The sequence below is a fragment of the Myotis nattereri genome (assembly GCF_964212035.1).
Source record: "Myotis nattereri genome assembly, chromosome: 3".
NCBI classification, from domain to species: Eukaryota; Metazoa; Chordata; class Mammalia; order Chiroptera; family Vespertilionidae; genus Myotis; species Myotis nattereri.
Window position 1 is genome coordinate 170,125,138 of NC_138077.1, and position 16,911 is coordinate 170,142,048.

Consider the following 16,911-nt stretch of genomic DNA (forward strand, 5'->3'; position numbering starts at 1 on the left):
TTCATGTCACTCCCACTTGTTTACAGCCCAGTTCAATTAAAAAAAAAAAATCACAATGATTTACCAAGCTTACCACATGTGCCAGGCCTGCATTACCCTAGTTCAGTGGTTCTCAACCTTGGCTGCACATTAGAATCACCTGGGAATCTTTTTAAAATCCTGATTTCTGGGACTCATCCTCCGGAAATTCTGTTTCTTTGTTATGGGGTGGGGCCACAATATTAGTAACCAAGAAACAGAATTTCCGGAGGATGAGTCCCAGAAATCAGGATTTTAAAAAGATTCCCAGGTGATTCTAATGTGCAGCCAAGGTTGAGAATCACTGCCCTAGTTCATCTTCAGCATTATCCCTGTAAGGAAGGTATTGCTCCAATTTAGCAGGTGAAGAAAATGATGCAAACAGCCCTGAGTGGCAGGTGAGGCAAGACATGCACACTAAACACATATTGTAGGCATCTGGGCCATGACCCTCCCTGCTTGATTTTCCTGTCGTCTCTGTGAGCATTTCTATCTTCTTCCAGAAGGCAGTTGGAGATCCTTTAGTCTGCCCCACAACTTTTATGTGTAAACTGCAAATTATTCAGGGTAACAGAGTTGATTAATGGTGGGAGCCAGACCTAAAATCCAGGACTCTAGATTTGAATGCTCTTTTCATTCACCAGTATCACACCCAGCCTTTCTTGCTCAGTGTGAGATAAATTGCAATAATCACCCAAGTCCAGGGTTAGTGGAGTCAGGGCAGGTGGAGCAGCCCCCAGACCACAGTGACCTGAGCTGCAGAAGTCTGGCCATGCATGGTTGAGGAGGGTTTTTAATCCAAGGATTTGCAAGGGGAAGGGACTGGACTGTTTTAAGCTCGGGAGTGAGGAATAGATTTGAATTTTTATTTTAGTTTTTTACATTTTTATTGATTTGAGAGAGAGAGATATTTGTTGTTTCACTTATTGATGCATTCATTAGTTGACTTCTGACTGGAGGTTGAACCCGGAACCCTGGCCTATCTGGACAATGCACTAACCAACTGAGCTACCTGGCCAAGGCTAGATTTGATTTTTTACAAGCTCACTGTGCACAATTAGAGATCGAGGTGATTGCAGAGTGGCAATTTAAGAGGCTTATGGTTCTTCAGGTGAGAGATCGTGGCAACTCCGACCATGTTGCTGAAATCCTTGGAGAAACGAGTGGACTGGAGTGATATTTAGGAAGTAAAACTGTCAGGATTTGGCTGGACACTGCCTATGGAGAATGCCTCTAAGCCATGGTGTGACCTTAAGATACTTAAACCTTAATTTGTTTCTTCATGAATAAAATGAGGATAATCCCGACTTTGAGGAATTCTTAGTAAAGAAAAAAAAAGTGCTGGACACATTAAATATCAACAAACGTTAGTTCTTACGACTATTACAAATACGTTTTTCTTAAAGTTAAAAGAGCTCTTTAAATACGGAATAGGTTGGATCTGAAGTAACCTATCAGCTTTGGAAGATTGCTCTCTCAAATTCCCGTTAGCCAAGTGCCACACACGCTCACCTCTTACTGGGTCGGGACAGGGGCCGGGGGCTCTGATAAATGCACCGCAGCGCACAAAGCTGCGGAGGGCACGCCACACCGGGCCGGGGGCAACCGGAGGCGCAAACCTGACCATCTTTCTCTCTGCGCCGGCTGATCGCTCGCCGCCTAAGAGCCGCTGTGGAACCCGCCGAGCTAGAGGCGGGGGCGTGAGCGGAGCCGGATGCGGGCGTGGCTGGGAGGCCGGAGCGCTCGGTCGGGCGCGTTGGCTGCACCGCTGCCTCCGCGGTCCCCGCCCCCCTTTCCGGGGCAGCCACTCGGGACGTCACGAGGGGGCGGAGCGGCCGCGGGAAGGGAGGCGAGGCAGCCGCGAGGCGGGGCGGGGAGGGAGGCGGTCGCGTCGCCCAGCGCAGGCCGCGGCGGCCGCCGAGTACCCAGCAGCCGCAGAGAGCGCGGGCCTGCGCCCCGACCCCGGTCACCCCCTCGGCGCCCCTTCGTCCGCCCGGGGCGCGCGCACGCCGGGGCCCCGCGGGGCTGGCCGCTGAGCCAGGAGGCCGCCGAGCGGAGCCGCGCGGCGACCCGGAGCCCCCCGGCCCGGGCGCACACGGAAGTGGTGAGTGTCGCCGAGGGGAGGTGGGGACGCCCGCGGCCGCCGCCGACGGAGCGGGAGGCGCGGGACCCGGCGCTGGCGGGAGGCGCGGCCGCGGCGGTCGGCCCGTGCGCCGAGTCCCCCGTGCCGCCCGCGAGCGCGGCGCCGGACCGAGGGCCCGGGCTGGCGGAGGTGTGCGGGCGGGGGATTTCCAGGCGAGCGGCGCGGAGGAGCGGAGCGTGCTGGCGGCGGGGAGGGCGCGGGGCAGGGGCCCGAGGCCGCGAGGGGAGAGGGGAAGGCTGAGCGCCCCCTCCCCGGGAGCGCACCGCCAAGTGTTCCTCCCGGAGCCCGGGGCGCTGACATCCTGTTTATGCCCCCGGAGCTGCGGGCGCGGGCCGGCGGCCTGACGTCCCTCGTCGCCCGGGGAGAATGTGGCCGCCAGCTGTCGGGGAGACTTGCCGGGGGGCGAGAGGAGGTTTCTTCCTGCCTCGGGGTGGAGGCTGAGGGTCGGAGCGGTTTTCCTCCGTGGCCATGTCAGCCAGGGAAAGTTTCTGGGGTCGGGGGCCTTATTCGCGGCGGCTGGTGGGTGTCTGTGGACGCAGGAAACGCCCCCTCCTCTTAGGTTCTGTTGGGAACCAGGCCCTGGGCAGCCCCCGAGAAGGGCGAACGAAAGACTCACCCCGAGGTGGAGGGACAGAGACAGGGACAGACGGACACACACACACACACACACACACACACACACACCCCTAGGGAATTGCACATCCCACTGTAAAAGGACTTATTCACTGAAACTGGGGCTCACTCCTCAGACCCCATCCGCGCGCGCGGGGGTCAAGAATTGGAGAGACGTCGCATGAATAGTCAACTCCCCTCACAAGTCGCTCTTCAAGGTTCCAGGGATGTGGGCTCCTGGCGCGAGTGTTTACCAAGGATGGGGGTGGGAAGGGGAGGGGGCGACGACTAGATAAAAGGTCTGATGATCGCCAGGTGTTTGTGCACATTTTTTTTTTTTAATTGGATGCGTATTCTCTGTGAATTCCTATGTGGCTCTGGGAAGAGGACCTTGTCCTTCCTGCCGCTCCTTTTAATACGCGTCCATGAGCTGCCTTCTGCCCCTGGTTGGATATATGTTGTTAGGATTCTCCTTTTCTGTTTAGAATCGGAGTTTTTCTTAGATGCAGGCGTTTACTAGTACAGCTGTATACAATTGTTGTTACTTCTTTGGAGTGAGGAAAGCATTAACATCCTTGGAGAGTTAAGCATACTGAGTATAATACAGAAGCAATTAGATGTGATCATGGAGTATGATTGTTGGTTATTTTTTAAGAGAAGGATTCGGGTATGGCCATATACACAGTGGGGGGAATTTTTTTTTTTAACCGAGCGTTTTACATTGATTAAATCTTTATTCTTTGTTTTCAAGCCCCCATTTTGAATTGTTTCTTGCTTTTGCTTTTGGCGACTCTGATGTTTTCCAAGACCTGAGAGTTGTTTTCACTGAAGGATCGATGTGTTCTTTTGTACTTTGTGGTGAAGGTTAATGGAGACCAGACACTTTGGGTACAATATGCTTTGTAATATGGAGAAAATGTCTCCTATATATAGATCCAGATCACATTTAAAGGTGTAAGTACATCATACTTGAGTATGTGGGCATTATGAATACGATAATCACAACCTCTTCTTAATTCTATATGTTATATTAACTAAGCAATTTCATTGTATATCTTAGTTTCAATAAATAGCTGCAAAATGTATTTTTTAATACTATAGTGTGACACTCTGCAGTAAGTAAAAGTCAGTTTAAATAATTTCCCCAGTGCACAATATACTAATTATTACTATTGGGAAATGATGATAGAGGGTGACTACATTATACATATATAGATAAAATAATTCAAACATTTTCCAAAATATAACTACATTTCAATTTACAGTTGTAATTTGGGTAGTCTTAATATCATTTTGGCCAATGCTATACAGGCATTTGTAATTATTTCTGATCATTTGGCATCTACCCTTTACAGATTTAAGTTATTAGGGGGAATTAGATTGCAAAATCTTTTCAGTGCAGGCATGTGCTAAAATGCTGGTGAAAATAATGAATTTTGAGGGTGGAGTTGGCTTTTGCAGGAATAGAGGCTCAGATTAAATAGCATGAAGAAACTTAAACTGTGTGTCTATAATAGGATTGTGAGGTTGGCCAGTTTAGATTCTGGGTTCACAAGCACTAGGGTCAGACAATAAATTCTAGTAATATTCTAAAGTTATCATTCTATTTCTTCTGAATCGCTTTAAGTAACACATATTTGGATAGAAACCCAGCTGAAGCAAGTATTGAGAACATATGTAGGTTTATATGTACTCAGTTTTATACAGGGAACAATAGGTATAATTGCATTAAGGTTTATTAGCAAAGAACAAGATCTGTTTTCTAGCTCCTCTGATAAGGATTTTTCCCCCTAAACACATACATTCATTCTGTATATCTTTATTATGTATATCCTTATTATGTTATAATGAGATGATATGCTTTTAGATTCATCCTCTAAGATGTGAATATTTGTACAAGGAGATTTTCTTACTCATTTCCACATTTTAAAAAGTGGTTTTAAGTGGATGGGGAATTGGTTAATTAACTGAACCTTGCTGAGCAAGCAGCATCTGGTGCACTGTGGTTTATTGTGGCTCGGTGTATATGGGGCCTTGTCATAGAGATGCCAGAAGAAGCATCACAGATTCTTTTAGGCCAGTGTTTCTCAACAGGGTATGATTTTTGGGTCCAATGAGATATTTGTAGTTTCTGGAGACATTTTTCTTTTTGTTATAACTTGATGGTGGTGGGGAAAGGGCAAGGCAGTATTCTACAGAGTGGGTAGAGGAGAGGCTGCAGCTAAACATGAGTGGGGCCGCCCCCTACAACATGACAGTAGTGCTGGGCTTGGGAAATCCTGTTTTGGATGCCAGGTAGGGAACACGATCCAGGCTACAGTCATGGGAAAGTGTTTCACTTCAGACTCCTGTAAAATGGAACTAAACATCTTCACCGTGGCCATCTCACAAATGTGTTGGCAAAAATCAGATAAATAATGCGTGGAAACTGTGAGTGCAAACACAAATTGTAACTATTATGAAGACACGATATTTTTAAATGAGTTGTTACATATACTGGTGGTTGAGGAGGAAAGGGGTTAAGGCAATATGCTGAGAAGATTGGATGGTTTGGTATTGAGTTTTTTTTGCTGTTCTTTTTTTTTGGATAAAGGATTTTTAAATGTAGTTTTCTTATAGAACATACACTTTTTAGCTCTATAATTTCTTTAAACATAAAGATTATTTTCTCATATCAAGAGGGAAAACTCGCTGTAGAAGAATTAGAAGCTTTAGGAGAGTTAGAGGAGAAAAGTCATTGTGGTCAACTCCCTTCCCCATTAAGCACAATCAAGCTCTTACCAATTTGTTTTTTCTTTTAAGAGTCATTAAAATTGGAAAGAAAGTTAATGATGGGAAAAGGGAGAGCAGTTGGTGACCAAGGAAGGTGTTTGTTTCTATGTTCTTCATTTTATCTTTCTTAATGATTACCATGTGCAGGTAAATTCAGGTAAAAGAGACGTTAGAGAAATTGGCTCATTGCTTTTATACTTTGCAGGCTACCCTCCAAGCCCTGTTCTCATTAGGCATGTTGTTTCCTCTCTGCTGCTTGTTCTCCCCTGCACTGGGCTAGGTGCGCCACTGTTGCTTCCTGTCTTGGAAACCCTATGGTAGCGTGGGGTTTTAAATAGCTGCCATGTTCAAGTAATCAGGTTTCAGGGGCAGGAAGCTACTTCCTATGAGTATTCTTCCTTCTGAAGTGCACTAACTTTTTTAAGCAGCAAGAGAGCATACAACATTAAGTTCATTTCCGTGATATATTTACTTCTAAGGTTTTATGATCTGTGATTCTTAACAACTGGCAGTGGCCACATATCTTTTCCCTGGTGCTCTGTGAATAAATTGCTCAGTCTAGAGGCAAAATCTGCTTTAAAAGCAAAATGAAAATTTCTGTTGACGAGAGAGAGAGAGAGAGAGAGAGAGAGAGAGAGAGAGGAAGCGAGAAAGAGAGAAACATCTATTTGTTCCACTTATTTATACATTTCATTGGTTGGTTCTTATATGTGCCCTGACCAGGGACTGACCCCACAATATTGCCGTATTGGGACGATGCTTTAACCAACTGAGCCTCCCAGCCAGGGCACAAAATGAAAATTTCTTTAAGTCTACTCTGGCCAGAAGACAGAGCTGGTCTCTGTTGGAATATGTTTATCTTTAGTAACTGGATTTACTTAACATAATATTCACGTAGCACTTTGTTCATACATTCATTCAGTAAATACATATTGAGCTCCTGCTGTGAGTCTCAGGGAGCGAATAAACAGAAAAAACAAAGGCAAAAATCCTTGCCCTTACAGAGTTTACAGTCTAGTGGAAGACCCTTGGGCCTGTTCATTGTGTTTCTCAGCTGCAGATTTTACACATTCAACTAAGAAAATCCTAGTTAGTGGTTGTAGAAAACCTTCAACATTTTCTAGAAACCTTCATGGCATTCCTTAAGTCTGAGGACTAAGAAGTAGTCCTCCCACCTCCTTTTTTTTTTTTTTTAGAGACTAATTAACTCATTCTTTGTATATACTAACATCTCTGGGTACCTACTAAGTTCCTGGCACTGAAGAGAGTTAACCCTGCTTGGAGCAAATGGTGGGTGGAGTAAGAAGCTGCTGACAGGATTGCAATTGAACATGCTCAAAGAATAGGTTTTCTTTAGAATGAAAATCAGTGAGGAATCTGGTCCACAAAAGGTATTTTAACTCTTCAGGGAAACTTATTTAAGAGTGATCTGGGAGAGGAGGCTGACTGGAGGAACCTAAAAACGAGTGGTGGCTTGCAAAGAAGGCAGTAATAACTTGAGCCCAGCTCGGGGAGACTAAATCAGGTCAACTTCTTATACCTGTAGAGAGATCAGAGATTGATTCATTGTATTTATCCTTGTTTTTCATAATCTGTGTTTTTGGAGGCTCTGGAGCCAAACTGCTTGGTTTGATCCCAGCTGTGAGAATGTGGGCAAGTTACTTTTATTTCCTTACTCATCAAATGAAGATGAAGATGGTATCTACCTCTAAGATTGAGGACTGAATGACTACACCTAGAGATTTTGGAATGGTGCTAGGCACAAAGTTAACTTGGGGTGTGTGTGTGTGTGTGTGTGTGTGTGTGTGTTTGTATTGGTGAACATGCTGTGTGTCAGAAAAATAAAGAGCTCAAATTATATTAAGAATGCTTTTTAAGATTGTAGGAAAGTACAACTCCTAAATGCAAACAGAGTGATTGACATATTCTCTATTAGGTGGGCTTCAGTTAGGAATGGATAAATCACAAAAGTTTAGGCACTTAAAGAAGGCAGTTTCTCAAGTCTAGAAGAGTATATTATATAGACAGCACCTAAAGCAGCGGTTCTCAACCTGTGGGTCGTGACCCCTTTGGCGGTCGAACGACCCTTTCACAGGGGTCGCCTAAGACCATCCTGCATATCAGATATTTACATTACGATTCTTAACAGTAGCAGCATTACAGTTATGAAGTAGCAACGAAAATAATTTTATGGTTGGGTCACAACATGAGGAACTGTATTTAAAGGGCCAGAAGGTTGAGAACCACTGACCTAAAGTGATAGATAAATTAGGTTTTACTCTGTTTTTAGGGACAGATGAGAAACAAAGGTGTCTTTAACTTTAAATGCCATCCAAAGTATATAATTTGGTAGGAATGTACTAGAGTTTCTTGGAAAGTTAATATAAAGATACTGTGTTGCTATCACTGATTCTTAGCAAGGTTGGACTGTTGGCAGGGGAGTACATGCGTACCTGTTTGTAAAATGGTGTCTTCAGAGTCACATGAAAATAAAAAAAAATCTTATAAATCAGATAATGTGCCAGGGACTCATAATATATATTTGGTCTCCCCTGAATGCTGTTTTATTAGTTTCTATTTCTATGTATGTATTGTGCTTTCCTAAAGCATGGTTTACCCAGAATATAAAATTGTACAAAAAATTGGCTTTTCCTAATCATATTTTAAATATGTCTTTAGTTATTTCTCTGTGATGTTTATGTTGCACTTATTCATATTTTCTCAAGAACAATAGTTGCCACCTGATTGGAAAAGAGCTCTCAATGATATTCTTATTTCCTCTGCTTTGATAGCAAAGGAGTTAACTGTCTTTTTCTAGTCTTCCCATTTGAGAAGGAAAAACACAGTAAAACTCCCTAATTTGTATTTGGGGGGAACAGAAGGTGGAGAAGTTCAGTTCAAATGGTAAGCAGGGTGATCTGTAGGTATATTTTTTTTTTTTTTTTTTAGAAAACTCTACAATAAACCCTCAGTTTTGTGGACCTCGATTTAATGAACTTAAGATTTAACAGACAGAATTTCTGGTCCGTATGTCATATGTGAAAAGGAACACCCTTTTAATTTTAAAATGCTTTTAACCAAGATTTCGTTGTAATTAACAGGTTATTTTTTGTTACTAATGCGCTATTATTTTGGACATGCAGATCATACTTTGGAAAAAACACTAATAAATATTACATATGTACAACTATAGTCTATGACATATGTATTTAAATCCAAGAGTCACCGCTCCTAAACAATGTTCAGCGAATGATGAGCCCCTGATCACGTTGCATCTCCAGTGGTAATTGGTTCTGTTGTTTCCTGGTGTGACTTTCTGCAGCAGTTTCAGTGGTGCCAGCTGATGTTCCATGTGTGATGCCCCAGCCGTGTATTTCTTTCCTCGGGGTGACTGGTGAATGAACCTATTTACTAGGCCTACTCAGTATAAATTTAAAATTACAGTAATACATATGGAAAACTTTTCTGTGAAATTAAACCTTTCACACAAATGTATCTACATAAGTAAAAACAGGTGAACTAATTTGTCAAATTTTTAACATACGCATTCGGAAAACCTACTTTGTTGTATAACAGACTTTCAGCTTTAACGGACACCCCCTCGATTGAATTAGTCCATTTCACCAAGGTTTTACTGGATTTTCAGGTACATTGGGTAAATCAGATAAGTTTGAAAGTATGAAGTAGAAATAGATAAGAACAATTTGTAATTAATGCTGCTCTGGTTTTTAATGGTGGTTTAAAGGGCTTAAGGGCATTAGAACTAACAACAGTTTATTCAGTTAAGCACAATTATTCTGTAGGCTTATTTGCACAGTTAATTTGCCCAGACTGTAGCAAGGCTGTAATTGACAGCAATTTTTTCAATTAGTAGAACTTAAAATAATCTTTTATGTTATGGTAATAAAAGACAAAAGAAAAGGAAATCTCAGGAGAAAACAGTCTGCCAAATGTATATTTTCCCACTGAAAAATCTTTCTTTTCTTCTTTTAATTAAATATTTATTGTTCAGATTATTACATTTGTTCCTCTTTTTTCCCCCCCATAACTCCCCTCCTCCCAGTTCCCGCCCCACCCTTCGCCCTCACCGCCCCCCACTGTCCTCATCCATAGGTGCACGATTTTTGTCCAGTCTCTTCCCGCATCTCCCACACCCCTTTCCCTCCCAAGAATAGTCAGTCCATTCCCTTTCTGTGTCCCTGATTCTATTATAATCAACAGTTCATTCTGTTCATCAGATTATTTATTCACTTGATTCTTAGATTCACTTGTTGATGGATGCATATTTGTTGTTCATAATTTGTATCTTTACCTTTTTCTTCCTCTTCCTCTTCTTAAAGGATACCTTTCAGCATTTCACATAATCCTGGTTTGGTGGTGATGAACTCCTTTAGCTTTTCCTTATCTGTGAAGCTCTTTATCTGACCTTCAATTCTGAATGATAGCTTTGCTGGATAAAGTAATCTTGGTTGTAGGTTCTTGGTATTCATCACTTTGAATATTTCTTGCCACTCCCTTCTGGCCTGCAAAGTTTCTGTTGAGAAATCAGCTGACAGTCGTATGGGTATTCCCTTGTAGGTAACTGAGTTTCTTTCTCTTGCTGTTTTTAAGATTCTCTCTTTATCTTTTGCTCTTGGCATTTTAATTATGATGTGTCTTGGTGTGGTCCTCTTTGGATTCCTTTTGTTTGGGGTTCTCCGTGCTTCTTGGACCTGTAAGTCCATTTCTTTCACCAGGTGGGGGAAGTTTTCTGTCATTATTTCTTCAAATAGGTTTTCAATATCTTGCTCTCTCTCATCTTCTGGCACCCCTATAATTCTGATGTTGGTACGCTTGAAGCTGTCCCAGAGGCTCCTTACACTATCCTCGCATTTTTGGATTCTTTTTTCATTTTGCTTTTCTGGTTGGGTGTTTTTTGCTTCCTCGCATTTCAAATCATTGACTTGATTCTTGCGCTCCTCTGGTCTGCTGTCGGGAGTCTGTATATTATCCTTTATTTCAGTCAGTGTATGCTTAATTTCTAGTTGGTTCCCCAATATAAGATCGAGGGTCTCATTAGTTTTCTTGTAGATCTCATTAAGTTTATCGGCGGCTTCTAAACAGTTCTTGAGAGACCTTAAAAGTGTGGTTCTGAACTCTATATCTTCCATTGACAATTTTGTCCTGTTTCTTTGTCTGCGCATTTTGTTATGCTTTCTTGGTGCACCCCCTAGTGGTCTTTGTTCTCAGTCTTATAATTAAATCTTGATTGTTGTAGCTAATTCCAGGGAGGGTTTGACCTCCAGACCAAGTGGCTATGAGAATCAGCTGTGTCTGCAGTGAGAGAACTTCTGTCCTCTAGGGAGGTGCTAATCTAGCCTTTGCCTGAGGCTATCCAGCAAATGCCTCTGTGCAGGGCTTGGGCTGGGCGGGTCGCACAGGATCAACAGGGTGGGCCGGAGAGAGCAGTGATGGCGGCTCTCAGTCCTGTCCCCAGGGGCTCTGCCTCTCTGAGTCCCAGCACCCGCTGCAAAGCTCGGAGAGAAAGCTGCACTCGCTCTGACCGAAGCCAGACAGTCCCGCTTCTCCCGTTTGAGTCTGGGTCCCTAAAGACTCACCCGTATCTGGAGCTCAGAGTCTGCGTCTCCCTCCCGATTGAAAACGCCAACCGCGCCCTCCGCCGCCAGCCCGCTCCGTGCACTCCGCACCTCAGAATTTGACTTCAGCACTGCGCCTCCTCTGAGTGTCCGTATGCGTTTCTCTTTCCTCCTAGTTGTAGGACTTCCACTCAGCCAGCGTTCCTGTGGTTCTGGGTGATGTCCCTTCCGTTTTTTGGTTTCACTTTTGAAGTAGTTGTTCAAAGCAGCAAACTCCGGCGTTAACCTATGCCGCCATCTTGGTTCTCCCCCCTCCCAGTCACCTGAAAAATCTTGTTATTAAACACAGAGAGGTGCAGACAGCTGTGTACACTGAGTTTTTTTGCCAAGTACCCCTGCAAACCTATTTTAGGACTAATTTACAAAACTGGCTTAAAAAAGTAAGATGCATAATGCTTAAATTTAAAGTCTGACTAATTTTGTTTAGTTAAAACCATTTTATAAAACTTTAGGCTAATCACTGTATATCAGCTACCTAATTGGGAAAATCATTTGACCGACATAATGGTGATATCTCCAAAGAACCCCATCTTTTTAGTCTTCGAGAATGACCATTCGTGAAGAGGGGTTAGAAGTAGGGGGAGGTCAGAGGAAACTGGACTCGCCTGAACATAAATTCTATGCTCACTTGATTGAGGATACAGTAGGCCTCTTGTGATGCACAAACTGGTGGAGATAAAAATGCTCTCAGGTCTTTTGTTTAACAGTTATTTACAGATCACTATGATGTGAGCACAGGAGCGGCCTGCTTCCTGCCCTCAGGAAGCTTCTTTGCTAGTGGAAAACACAATAATTCAACAATTATACTACACCTGTTTGTTACAATTATACTAAGTACCAGGACAGATGTTTTAGTTTGCTATAAAGCAGAGGTGGTGGTGGGGGGGCGGGCAGTAAAAAGTGGGGCTCTTTGTGGTACACTTTTTTACATTTAAATTTGACAAGTGAAAGAATTAGGATAAGAATGAGGAAGTTTTCTAGCCAAGAAGAAACAGCATGTGCAAAGGACCTAAGGCAGAAATCTTAAGGGTGAGAATTGGCCAGGCCAAGAGGGTGAAGAAGTTTACCAGCCAGAGGAAACAGCATATAGCCAAGGACCTAAGGTGGATAACACTCTGCCACTGGATCAGAGAGGACAAAGATGCAGGCTGCTGAGGTAGGGAGGAACTTGATCAAGCAGAGTCCTATGGACCATATTACTTGGGCTTTATCATACATAATATAGCAGGGGAAATTGAGGCTTTAAAACAAGGCATGACATGATGGAACTTGAGTTATTGTATGAAAGAAAAAAGGGATCCTACTCCCATCACTACTCCCCTGGGAGCACCTTGCCCCTCTCTCCCCACTCTCCTGCCAAATGCCTTGAAAGCCTTCACTGCCTTCCACTTAACCCATTTTTTAACCTTTTAAACCTGACACCACCTCCACACTTTTGAGATTGCTTCGAGTGACCTTCTTGCTATCACATTTTGACACCTTTTATTTGCACTTATTATCCAAACTATTTTTTTTTAAAATATATTTTTATTGATTTTTTACAGAGAGGAAGGGAGAGGGATAGAGAGTTAGAAACATCGATGAGAGAGAAACATCGACCAGCTGCCTCCTGCACACCTCCCACTGGGGATGTGCCCGCAACCAAGGTACATGCCCTTGACCGGAATCGAACCTGGGACCCTTCAGTCCGCAGGCCGACGCTCTATCCACCGAGCTAAACCGGTTTTGGCTATCCAAACTATTTGATACTGCTAAATACCTCCTTCCTGGAAGATGTCCTGCAACCCTACTGCAGTCTGGCTTCAGAGACACAATACTTGTCTCCTTCCTCTCTGCGTCTTTGCTGTTCTCTTTGGTGTGTCTTCCTTTCCTCTCTCTCCTTCCCCCAGTGAAGACTTTCCTAAAGGTTCTGCGCATGGCAGATCTCATTTGTTCCTAAACTGTGCAGGTCATGACCTGCTTTCACTTGAGCTCCAGTTGTCCCTTTTATTCATATTCTTTCTTCTTCACTCCCTACCTCCGCAAATACTGGTCGAGGAGCATCAGGCACTATTCAAGGCAGTGGGGACTCTGTGGGGAATAAGAGGCAAGGCCTCTGTCCTTAAGGGGCTACCTTAAGGACAGAGGTTAAACATGTGGATAAATGGGATAATTTCAGATAGCTATAAGTGCAATAAAGAAAATGGTAAGGTAATGGGTTGAGAATAATTTGGTGGGTAGGAGAATGCTCCCTCTGAGGAAGTGACATCCGAGCTCAGATCTGAGTGATGATTAGGAGCCAGGCCATGTCATCATCTGGAGGAAGGGTCCAGGCAGAGGAAACAGCAGGGGCCTCAGCCGCATTTGGGGTGGGGGTGAGCTTTCCATAGCAGGCTGGACTGCCTCACCTGAATGCCTTGTGGGTACTGCCCATTTAACTGCTCCAAAATTGATAACTCTCTTTCTCACCCAGCTATACCAAAGGGGGATTTCTTTGTTCCTCTTACCATCTCTGACCACCACCCTCAAAGCCTTAGATCAGTGGTCAGAAAAGTTTCTCTGTTCGGGGAAAAACGGTAAATATTTTTAGCTTTGAAGGTCATGCCTTCTCTGCTACCTTTATGCAATTCTGCTGTTGTGGAACGAAAGCAAACATAGACAACATGTAAACCAATGAGTGTGGCTGTGTTCCAGTAAAACTTTAGGCACGGACACTGAAGTTTAATTTCCAGTTGTCACAAAATATTATTTTTCCCCAACTATTTGAAAAGGTAAAAATTTGTAGAGCTTCTTGGTGGCAGGCCAGATTTATTTGGTGGCTAGAGTTTGCTGACGGGTGCCTTAGAAACGTCTTGATCGCTCCCTTTCCTTGCCCCCCTGCCCCACATCCAGCAGCTGGCCATGCCCTCTCAGTTTTCCCTCCCAGTATATTGCAGCTTTGCCTTCTCACCATTCCCTGCCACTGATCCAGCTTTCTTTTACTTGGGTGATGGCAGTAATCTAGTCTCCCTGCTCCAGCATTTTCAGTCTCCTCCACATAGACATTGAACAGTCCTCCTGTAGCTTGCCATAGAATTTCCTGACCGCCAGCCTTTGGAAGCCCCTATTGCCTACAGAAAACAGTCCAAAGTCTAGCTTCATGTGGTATTAAAGGCTCCATGTGACAAGACTTCAACTTTTCAGCTTATTTTCCCATTTCTCTCTTTCTACTAGTACACTGTGCCAAAATAGGTTATTGACTGTTTTGCATTCGACCCACAAACATTTCTCATATTTTTCTACATTCTTATTTTTTTTTAAATGCACTTTACTTATGCCTCATGCTCTCCATCTGTGAAAATTCTGTAACTTTCAAGGCCCCTTCAAATGTCCCTGACTCCTCCCACCTCCCCCCAAAGGGAGGTATTGCATGCCCATAATACTTGGGTGGCGTGGGGTCCTCTTTCCTGGGCCATCGTGTTCTGCCTGTACTTCAGTTCTTTTGTAGGCATACCTCCACTGTGCAATCCCAAGGTCCTTGTGGACAGGACCTTGTCTCGTTTATTATGCCCCTTTCCTAGTAGGCAATGAGTGTTGATTGAATAAATGCTAAATCCTCTGTAGATATGTTGAGTTTGTAGAGGGTCAAAGTGGGAACATTTGACTGAAGGGAGTTTGGTCATATTAAATCCTTGATTCTTATATAAAGTAGTATAATTTTGTGAAAGATCACCCACTGTTTTGGAAGACTTTGGTGGTATTCTTGGTCCTGTCAATGGCTCAGGTAACTAAGTTCAGGCAAATTATTGATGTTTTTCTTTAGTAATTTGTGTGTTTCCATTTATAAAAAAGAAAAGAGTGCACTTGTTTTAGGTTGCTATCTTTCTCTTACAATAATCTCCCTGCCTCAGTCTCCTACCAGATCACTTGTCACATGTAGTAAGTTCTCCTTTTAATGAGTTGTTCTGTTGTATATGTCTTTTGTATTTATATAGATAGCTTCAACTTTTTTTGGGGTGACAGAAATATGAATAAATAAATACTAGTCCCTTGGTTTATCCAATTTAAGGTAACAACAAGATGGTAAAAGGTAAATATCTTGGAAGAAACAGGAAAAAGGCTCCGGGGCAGTATTAGAATCATTATGTGAGTCTGGTGGGAAGTGAGAAAAGTGTTTTTTAAGTGTCTTGCAATCTTTTGGTTAAGTGTTTTATAAGTATCTTTCAGTCTTGTGCTTGGGGTGTGTGCACACCTTCCCAAATGAAAGGACAGGGAGAAAGGAGGAGACTCAAGGTTAGAAAGCTTTCAGTGGCAGGTGATGCAGATGCTTTGCATTTGATAATTAACTTAATCTTTTAATAGCCAGAGAGTTGCATCTTAATTGCATCATTTTCTAGGTGAGCAAACAAAGCTAATAAATGGCAGAGCTGGAATTCACATTTGAAGCTCTCTGGCATCAAAACAAAAACAAAAACCCTTTTTACTCATTTATTCCTTCTAGCTTTACTGAGATGTAATTGGCAAACCCTTCTACTTTAAAAAAATCTTCTTTCTACTGTCTTGTCACTTGTCTTTTTTTTTCCTTCAGTGACATTGGGATTTAAAATGAGAACCTATGGAATTTCTTTCTATTCTGTTTTCCAGTCTAATGCTTCAGAAGCAGTTTTAGGCTCTTGGAGAGTTGCCTCTGTGCACCTGTATGGTATTTGGTATTGTTAGATACTAAGTAATAAAGAGGATCTGAAAGCATTTGTCAGGGATGGGGGCAGTTGTGAGGGGGTGGGTGGTGAAACGGGCAGCTGGGTTCATTTTGCATATTTTCTTGTGAAATATGTTTGACATTCCAAATCAAACTTGATTTACTATTACTTTATATTACACAGTTATTATATAACATGTCCCATATTTACCTGTTTGGGTATGAGTATACCAGATGTGTTATGAAAGGCAAGCTGGACTTGGAACCAGGAAGAGCTGGGGCTGAGGCTGTTCTTTGCCACTTACTGGCTCTGTGACTTTGGGCTCATAACTGAGCCTCAATTTTTTTCAACTATAAAATGGATTTTTAGTACCTATCACAAAGGTGGTTTGTGAAGGTTTATTGAGGTAGTGAAGCATCCATCTTATATAAAAACTGCTGTTTGAAATTTTAACCCTGCTGTTTCTGGCTTCTGTAAATGCTTGCTGGCTTAAATAATAAGGAAAATAAGACTACTCCCATTTCAGCCATTAAACCTTCCCCAGACGAAGTTATCAGTGCTGGTGTCAGGCCAAGCCTTTTGGTCGAGGTCTCAAAGCGCCAGCACATAGGGCCCTTTAAGAACTTGCAAAAGGGGACCGGAAAAACCCCATATTGGGGAGACAAAGAGGGTAAGATAGTATAAATACAGGAAACTTCCTGTGTGATTTCACCCAGAATTTGAGAGACATTTTCCTCTGGGCCCGTGCATAATAAATGTAACTCGATCTCTCTAAGCATTGCTTGGTTCTTCTCCGGTTTTTCTGTAACAGTAGAATATAGGGAATAGCTTCCGACAGTGCCTGGAACTCAGCAGCATTTAATAAATTTCGGCTCCCCACTCCCATTCCCAAATATTAACTAATGCCAGAGATCCTGTAAATAATTATGTAATGTTTACATGTTTATAAGTGAGAACTTTATAATAGATATTACTCAAGGTATGAACTTCTGATGCAGGAAACACCTTTATACAAATGGCTGGGTTCCTACTACTACGAAAGCATCAGTATAGAATAGTGTGGTTCAGACTC

At 43.1% G+C, this 16,911-nt stretch overlaps 1 protein-coding gene across 1 annotated transcript in view; it reads left to right on the forward strand.

Moving 5' to 3' along the window:
* The first annotated feature begins 1,915 nt into the window (after positions 1-1,915).
* JAK1 (Janus kinase 1) overlaps positions 1,916-16,911 on the forward strand; it is a 138,300-nt gene continuing 123,304 nt past the window's right edge. The window contains exon 1 of the mRNA XM_081087065.1: positions 1,916-2,122. The gene's annotated coding sequence lies outside the window, so the exon portion shown is untranslated. The remainder of the gene's footprint in view (positions 2,123-16,911) is intronic.